Here is a 10,439-nt window from a genome sequence, read left to right as displayed (position 1 = left end):
ATTCAAGAACAAAGCATGATAATCTCACACATATCTTTCATAATCCATATAAAAACATTACAAAGCTCATATCATCATCAATGGCACATTTCATAATCTTCAACAGAAACAGAAATTCAGACATAGGTTTTGAACAACACGAAGCAACGATCACAGAAACACAGAAATTATCAAAAACGAACCAAAGTATATACCTTAATCAACCAAATCAATGACCGAACCCTAGGATGGTCTTCTTCTTTCTATTTTCTTAATAGAATCGGCTATATGCATGATAATAATGGCCAATTTCATGTTTTCATTTTATTATAACAACTTTAATAAATATTTTCCCATTTTGCCCTTGACTAATAAACATTAAAACTTACCAACTACATGTCCATATTTGTCCACCATTAAAATAAATGGTAAATTTGACATGTAAGGACCTTCACTTAAATAAGCCAAATCAAATAGGTACTTTTAACATCTAGCACACAGCTTTTACACTTTACGTGATTAGATATTTTTTCTTTTTATTTTCAATATTCAGTACGGAAACAGACAAATTAAATCACAGAAATTTCACAAATGCAAATTCATTCATCATGGACACAGAAAATAATATTAAAATATTTTTCAAACTCAAATTTGTGGTCCCGAAACCACTATTCCGACTAGGGTCTGAACCAGACTGTTACAACGTTAACATGCATTACACCGGTAATAAGTCTGAAAAACACCGGTACTAAGCCTGCTAGGCACTAAGTCTAAATAACACTAGCACTAAGCCTACTAGGCACTAATCCTGAATAACACTGGCACTAAGCCTGCTAGGCACTAAGCCTGAATAACACCGAAAATAAGTTTGAATAACACCGGCACTAAGCCTGCTAGGCATTAAGCCTAAATAATAGTATGGTTCAACATTTAAATATCAGTGTATTACAAAATTTAAAGATTAAATCACTAACAAGGAATTGAATTCAACTATACATAAACATAAAACGAACTTATTAAACTAATTTGCAGTAATCGCAAAAGTACATGAATTACTCTATAATCTTTTCTTTTCCACAATCTTCAACATGCTCATGATCTAAAATAATAGTTTCATTCAATTAAGTAATTCTAAACTTCAATTTAATTCATAATTCATGTTTATGTAAAATTACAAAATTGCCCCTAACATTTTAATTTTTCACAATTTAATCCTTAAGCTCATAACTTGAAATTTAACTATTTCAACAGAAATCGAATTTAACCAATGTTACAAACAACCTTGAAACAATCCATATTTACCATCATTTCACAATAAAACCTATAGATTTACACCTTTAACAATTTAATCCCTAATTCCAAAATTCATCAAAAATCACTTAACAAAACTTGTTTATTTTTCAACAATGATTGATAATCTATCAACTAACACCAAAACTCATTTAAAAACATTCATGGAAAGTCCCTCAACCTTTAATAATTTTGCAAATTAATCTCGGGCTAACTATATTAAGCTAAAATAGACTAAAAAACATAAAAATAATTAAAAACAAGACACAAAATCATACCATGCAAGGTAGAAGAAGAAATCGAATGCTCCCCCCTTAAAAAATGGTGATTTCAGCCAAAAAAAGAGAAATGGGGAAGACGATAGCATTTTTCATAGTTTAATTTAATTTTATTTATCAATTTACCATTTTAACCTAAATAATAATCAAAATTTTCACTAAAACCTTGTCCATAACTATCCACTAACTCATTAAATGGTCTATTTACCATTCAAGTCCTTTAGTTTAAGATTTCATAGCCATTAAACCCCTTTAGCTAATAGAATTCAACTTTTACACTTTTTACGATTTAGTCATTTTTACTTAATTGATCATGCAAACATCAAAATTTCTTAATAAAATTTTAATACGACCTTAGTATAATCTCTTAAATATTAAATAAATATTAAAATAATAATTTACTTGTCGAAATTGTGGTCCTGAAACCACTGTTTCCAGCATCATTGAAAACGAACTGTTATAGGAACCACCACTATAAATACCAACTAGCTTAAGGTCCCTAACCACAAAAAAAAAGGGGCAATTCCATTTCAAAGATAAGGAATTATATATACCATCTAGTGAGGTTTTCGAGTGCTTAGAAGACTTTAGCAGTTTTTAGTTTTTAGTATGGTTAAATTTAACGTCCTCGTCGGTTGTTTGATTTGCTCGTCAGTGGTGTTATAGCATTTGGATTTTGGAATCTGGTTCAGGCAATGGCTGGAGGAATTTATGTTCAATATTTTTTGCTGCTCTATATTGTAAACAGTTATTTATGCTAACATTTAATGCTAGACATGTTGTTAAACCATCATGTCTGGACTAGTCTTTATAAAACACGTGATATATTGGCATCGAGTTTCTATTGGCAGATAGGTTGTAACACCCCGTACCCGAGACCGTCTCCGGAGTCGGACACGAGGGGTTAACGGGCTTAATCCATTTACTTACACAGTCCACTTTTTAAAAATTTCCAGGTAGTTGGCTAACTGCGTCACTATCACCTTAAAAATCATATCTTGAGTTCCACAACTCGAAAATCAGTTTCGTGATTTTTCCCTGAAACTAGACTCATATATGCATCTACAAATTTTTTTCTAGAATTTTCGGTCAGGCCAATTAGTACAGTTTATTAGTTAAAGTCTCCCCTGTTACAGGGTTCGACTACACTGACCTTCCTGCAATGCGACTTAGATAACTCCTTGTACAGGGCTTCAATACTTATGCCGCTTGCTTCTAAGGAAACTAGACTCAAAAAGGATTCTGTACATATATGGAATGACTTCTAATTATCTCTGGTTAATTTATAATGAATTTCCAAAGTCGGAACAGGGAATCCAGAAACCGTTCTGGCCCTGTCTCACGAAAACTTAAATATCTCTTAACATACTGTTCATATGATCGTTTCGTTACTTTCCTATGAAAATAGATTCATCAAGGTTCGGTTACATAATTTATTCGCTATTTAATTCCATTCCTACTATTTTTAGAGATTTTTCACATCCACATCACTGCTGCTGCCAGTATCTATTTTTAAGGTAAACTTTACCTATTTCATGATCCTCCATGGATCAACTAGAGTTTGTCATACATATACCAAAGGTGATCATGAATAACCATTCCCATGACTAACCGTTACCAACATTTCCATACCTCTCATTGACGACATACAAAACGATTATAATGCTATGATCAAGTATACTTAAGCCATTTTCGCATGGCTATCCAAATTTACACAAAACCGAAAGGTACATGACCTACAACAAAAGAGTAGTCCTATACATTAACCAAAATATCCTCTCACTACTAGTCTATTCTATACATGCCATAAGATATTCCAAAACGTAGCAGTACCAAACAGTGGATAGTGATAGTGTGACTAGTTGCTGACGATCCCCGAGCCTGTAGCTTCCAAATGAGATCTATAAAATAGAGGAAACAAAGTAAACGGAGTAAGCATTACAATGCTTAGTAAGTTTTAAGCAGTGTCAACAGATAACAACCAAATTATAAAATAGTTGTTCGTATTTTTATTTCACTCTTCCTTCGGGCATACCATCCCCTTTTCCGAATATGCACGTCTCATCATATGTAATAGGCAGATAAATTCTCACTTGATGGTGACCTCTTATGATCATAGGTACATTACATATTTTACCGACTTCCCACATTGACCAAATGCACAATAATCATAGAACAGTCTTATTGCTTTACTCACATGTGCATCACATAACGACCTTGTGATTTAGTCTAAATCAAACTTAAATATAATCTCAAATACATACCGACCAACTTAACGCATTGAACGTATTTATTACTAATTGTCACCGTGAAGTCGCATAATCTTACGCTTTACTTGAATCTTCAAGAAAACCTTTAGTTCGGGCTTACCGGACAAAATCTCCACACGTAGTCATCGGGTCATTAGAGCTCGGATATAGTACGAGCACGAAGCCTCTGATTATTAATCGCTGATAATATTCTCGCATAAAGCCTGCGGGGTTTTAACCCGGATATAGTACTGACACAAATGCCCTTCGGGACTTATCACATTTATACACTTTCACATCCATCACGTTGGCCACTCGACCCTATCACATATATACACTTTCACATTCATCACATTGGCCATTAGGCCTTATCACATATATACACTTTCACATTTATCACATCGGCCATTAGGCCTTATCACATATGTATACGCTTTCACATTCATCACATCGGCCATTAGGCCTTATCACATATGTATACGCTTTCACATTCATCACATCGGCCATTAGGCCTTATCTCATATTTATACACATTCACATTCATCGCGTAGAATCTTAAATCAAAATATAAATTTTCATGTATTCACATCACAATTATTCAAATATAATTCACATACCACATATACTATCATGTACAGACTTGGTCTTGGCCGAATCTACATCAATCATTTTCCAATGAATAATTCAATTTCACGCCATACTATCATTTCATATTCGAATACTCATAAACTTACAATTTCACAAATTTTAATATCAAAGATCCATCCAACACTCATATATCATTTTACAATATCACGAATTAGAATTCAAGTATGGGTTTAATCAATAGCTTATGAGCAGCTAAAACAAGTTTTATCCATGTTTACAACAAAATCACATATTCGCTACGAGCTGTTTTCCTGAGCAATGGTCACTAAATTATTTATAACCGGAGCTACAAGGCTCCAAATCACTTGCTGTTAATTTTCCCTGAATATAGACTCGTATATATTCCATCCATAAATTTTTCAGAATTTTAGGTTTGTCAAATCAATACCAGATTTTTCTTAAAGTTTCCCCTATTTCACTGTTTGACTAACCTGACCAGTCTTCACTACGAATCAAAATTCTCATTGTACAGAATTCGAAGTATGTTCTATTTGATTTCATTTGAAACTAGACTCATTAAGGAGTCTAATCATATAAATTTTATCTTGTAACCATTTTTGTACAAATTATAGTGATTTTCTTAAAACAGAACAGGGATTTCGAGTCATTCTGACCCTGTCCCACACAACTTTAAATATCTCTTTATAGGAAATTTCTTTGCTTCCATGGTCTCTTTTATAGGAAACTAGACCAACTAAGCTTTGATTACATATTTTATTCAGCCTATAATTCCACACCAACAATTTATAGTGATTTTCTAAAATCACATTACTGCTGCTGTCCAAGCAAATTATTACAATTTGCTCTTAAATTTCCAAGTCCAAACACATATGAACTTACCATTTGAGTTTAAGACATATCATGGCCACATCATATCTTATTAAATCAACTCATTATGTCCTATTATGATTGAATTTACTCAACGTTTAATCACTTAAAACTTACCTCGGATGTGGTCGAACGATCTCGGGCTATTCGATCACTTTTTCCCTTTCCTTATCCAACTTTGGTCCTCTAAGCTCTTGAGCTAATTCAAACAAATTTAACTTATTAAAGTCTCATTATGCTAGCTTATGGCCGAATATGACAAGGAGTTTGATAGGTCATATGGCCACCTTTAGCTCAAACACAAAATGGTCATACGCATTTTTAATCACATTGAGCAATTTAATACAATTAATCTAACATTTCCTCATGTTCACCTTATTTAAGCATGTATATCCACAATCGAATTCATCATATAAATATCTATGATTTCACTAAAAAAAAATCTCATTACAACACATGGTGCTCCAACCATTATTTAAATTCAAAGCTCGGCTAGTACACATATATACACTAGCAATCAAATACTAACATTTGCACTTCATCTTAATAGCTAGCTTAGCAAACCTTAATTTAACACATAATTCATACATATCACATTCCAAGCATTCACTCCATTCTACCACTTAAAACACACACATTACTCAATAACTTCATAGTTCAAATTCGGCAACTACACCACTAACATTCAAAATCATATTTGGCCTTAGTACTCCCTTGTTAGCCGATTTTTTTTCTTCATTTAGCAACTAGTGCACATATGTGTTCATTTGCTAGACTCTACTTCACCCAACTACCCTTTCTCATCCAATTAACATGAATAGCATTTTCTCATGACATCAAGCATTCTTTAATTCGGCTATTACTAGTATGAGCTTTAACCATTCATATTTTTAGAAAGACCAAGTTCTTTCCTCAATACATTCATCATCAAGATTCAAGTAAAGCAATCAAAATTTCTTCCCTTATAACCTTAGCCAAGGCTCTATTCACCATCTTTAGTGGAAATTTTTGCATGGGCTAAGCAAGAACCATGATAATTTACCTAAAACAAGTAATTATTTCACAATTTCAACACAATGTACTAACCTTCCTAAGGATTCAAGTGACCGAAATTTCTTCCCCTCCTTTGCTTCTTCTATTCGGCCAAGTTGATCAACAAAGAAAGAACTTTGTTTTTCTCCTCTTTCACTAGTCACGGCAATGGGGAGTAAGGGGGAGACAACTTTGGTTTCTCCTCCCACTCACCTCATGTTTTTTTCATTCTTAATTCATTCTTTTATTTTCTAAACTCATATTGCTAATAAAAGAAATCATATTATCATCAATGACCCATCCATGGCCGGCCACTACTCATTAATAATGGATATTTGACATGCAAACCCTTTATTCATATGACATACATTAATTGATCCTTATAGATTAACTATCACATTTTAAAAGTGTCATACATAAGTCCTATTAACTAAATTCACATGTAATTAACTAAATCGAAGCTTAAAACTTTCACACATTCATATTCACATATTTTAGACAATAAATATCATATTCAAATAATTTGGTGACTCAGTTTAGCGGTCCCGAAACAGCTTTCCGACTAGGGTCAATTTAGGGGTGTCACATAGTTAATGGTAGGGAAGCTAGAATATGGGAGAGACGATAGGGTAGGGAGTTGATTTGGGTGAATTTTACCTATAATGGCACCTTACCTCTCACTATCACGGTTTATTCATTAATGCATGATAATGAATGCAAATGGAATGAACAACTTATGCGTAATGTTTTTAAGCATGATGAGGTATATATTATTTTGTCAATCTCCTTATTAAGAACAGGCCGAGGGATTCCTTACTGTAGGGTCACTCTCTCACAGGTGTTTATTTAAACAAGATGGGCTATTTGTAACTCTTGTTGAGCCTGTTAAGACACGGTCCACATAAGGTATTTTGGAAGGAATTATGGAACTTCCTGAGGATAAAATATTTGTTTGGTGTGTGGAGCATGAGATCTTGCCCATTTATGCTAAAAATTTCAGTTCTTAAGGTTCCACCTAAAGTTTCTTGTAGCTATTTTGGTGTTGAGAGGCAAATGGTTCTCCATGCTTTACGTGATTTTCCAATCTCAAATGCTACATCGAGGTTTTATAGGTATTGATGATTCTATACTTTCTATGCCTTTTATTGTGCTGACTATGTGAATTTGCTATGCACAAGTTGGATAGGGTCTCAATGGTTAGATTGTGTATGCTATCATGGGAGCTTTGGAATGTAAGAAATAACAAAGTATTGCATAAGCGCTTCACTCTACCTCATGTTGCTTTCAATTATACACAAGCTTTGCACAATGAATCTTGCATTCACAACCTGTTCATGATTGATCTTGTCACAATAGCTTTGCATTGTGCGTTGGGCTCCTCCTTACACGGGTCGAGTGGAAGTGAACATATGCACAGGTTGAGTGTGTGGGCATATAGGGCTTAAGGCCATTTCGTGGGATGCAAACGAACTGGTTTTGGGTGAGACGACAACTAAGGCAATCGGTTACTTTGATTTGTCTTGGACAAAGGCCCAGACAGTGATTTTGGGCCTCACTCTAGCTATTGACATGGGATTTAGGGACATTGTAATATAGTGTAATTCTTATGTTGCAATCTTTAAATTTAACCATGCAAGGCCTGATTTAGTTTTGTTGAACCAATTTGCTTTGGAGAATCATTCTATCTTTTTAGATCTTAAACATTTAAACTTTATTTTTACTTATAAATCAACAAATAGAGTTGTCGGCTTGCTATGTTGCATGAGCCTAGATGATGCTAATGAGATTTGGTTTGGTGTGGCTTACCCCCCAAAAAACTTTGTGACTTTATAATGGTGAATATTATTTGATTGAGTTGAATGTAATCACCCTTTTGGGCCTTTGTTTTTAGAAGATAAAATGTTAACTCTCTTATCTCTCTCTCAACGCAAGAACGTTGACTGCTTGATTCAATTCATGTTCAAACAACGGATAAAATAATAATGATAGTGTAATCAAAGTTTTTTTATTGGCATATTTGAATATTACATGGTTATTGATTGCATCTCGTTACACCAACAAATAAGATGAAGGTTATATAACAAAGTAGCACCACAATCCTATGAAAAGAAACATAAAGAGATGGAGTGGGGAACTGGATCTTGGGGGTGAAATGCTCGTCCGGGGGTTTTCAAAGGTTTTTAGGATAAATGAACTAGAAAAGATGAAAGATGAGGTCTAAGGGACATTTCGGTAAAACTAAAAAAATTTATGGGTTGAACGGCGGCTGCGGAGGGCTGTTGGTAACTGGAAATAAAAAATGGAATGAAAATGAAATTTGTTGAATGAGTGATAGAGAAATAGAAAGAATGACGTCTTAAATAGATTAGTTATAATTATTTTTAACATTATTAAAATTTAATACATCATTAAACTATTAATTACTAAATCTTAAATTGATAATTTTTATATTCTTTTTTAATCAATTTTTATATTCTTTTTTAATTAATTTTTATATTCTTTAATTATTTCGTAAGATATTAAAATATAAATAAAATATTATTTTTAATTTTAGTGTATTACTTATCTATTTTGTCATATTATTTTACCAATCAAATAATGTAATAACATTACATGTCCATTCCATTCAACCTTTGTTACACTTATTTTATTCTATTACTTTTTTTATCGCATGTATTAACATTACATTATAATTTTATTTCATTCCAACGAACTAAACATACTGTAAATATTCTTAATGTTTTTCCATGCTTTTACTTGAGGTAGGGAAAAACAAAAGAAGCATAAAATAATCTTAAATTGAAATACACTCATTTTCATGGGTTTAAAAAATGTTTTTGTTTAGTGTATGTAACATTAAATTTTAATATTTATATATTTGTTGTTTTGTAATTTTAATATAAAAATATCTTTGAAATATATAAAACAGAAATTAAGAAAAAATGTTCACAGAAATATACTCGTTTTTAATAAGCGAATGTACTTAACAGTTTTTCTGTTATAGAGATCTAACTAAATTATTTTATTATTATTAAATAGATTAATTTATTTTTTAATATTAAAAGAAATTAAATAATATTAAATTTAAATAAAATTTACTGTTTAACATAGTTAATATTTTTAAAGTTGTTAATATCTTGTTTAACATAATATTTTTAATAATTTATACATCAACAGATGAGTAGAAAAAGGTTGTATAAAATAATGAAGAACGGTCCTTTCCTTTTCATTTCTTTTCTTGTTTTTAAAATCAGAATGCAAAACTTGGTTAAGTACTTATTTTTAAGCTTTATTAATTATTTTGAAGAAGCTTTTTGTATTCAACTTCATTCTGCCAAAAAACCTATAACATAGATATTGTAGATATGTTGCCTTCAAATTATGACAGTTGTCTGTTTTACTTCCCCTTTCTTTTTCTTTTAATGGTCACGTTAAATTATGGTTAAATTTGATCGCGGATCAGGTTACGTTTATCTAAAAAATAAGAGAATTTAAATAAAAAAATAGTTTTAAAAAATAAACTTGAATAAAAAAGTGAGACCCATTTTCTAAACAAGTCAAGCCTTGGTTAAAGTTTTTTTTTTTTTTTTGTCTAAGATTGGCTTGAACCGAATTTGAAAAAAAACCTGTTGCTTTTTGCTATTATTTTTGCTACTGTTTTGATGTCGTTTAACTATTATATTGTCACTATTTTGTTGTTATTGTTTGTATATTGTATAACTCTTATTTTATTGTTAATTTTGCTACTATTTTAAAGGTATTTGATTGCTAAGTTGCACCTATCTTAGTATTATTTAAATATAAATAATTTTTAATTTATTTTCAATTAATTGGGAAATATTTATTTTAATGTTTTTAGTGTATTTGATGTATTATATTTTTTAAATTTGTTTGTATATAAAAATAATATTAAAAAAATTTAATATGGGCGGATTGGGTCGGGCTCGAGTTTTAACTTTTTTATTTGAGTTGAGCTTAAGTAAAATTTTAAATCTATTTTTCAGGTTAAGCTCAAACTTAGAAAACGAGCCTAAAATTTTACTGAAACTTGGCCCAAGCCATGATAATTTCTAATTATGACCTATGGGAGAGAAGATAGGAGACAGGGAATTGAAAGGAGAAGAGAAGAATAAAG

This window comes from Gossypium arboreum, chromosome 9 (assembly GCF_025698485.1).
Source record: "Gossypium arboreum isolate Shixiya-1 chromosome 9, ASM2569848v2, whole genome shotgun sequence".
NCBI lineage: Eukaryota > Viridiplantae > Streptophyta > Magnoliopsida > Malvales > Malvaceae > Gossypium > Gossypium arboreum.
This window is presented reverse-complemented; position numbering follows the sequence as displayed.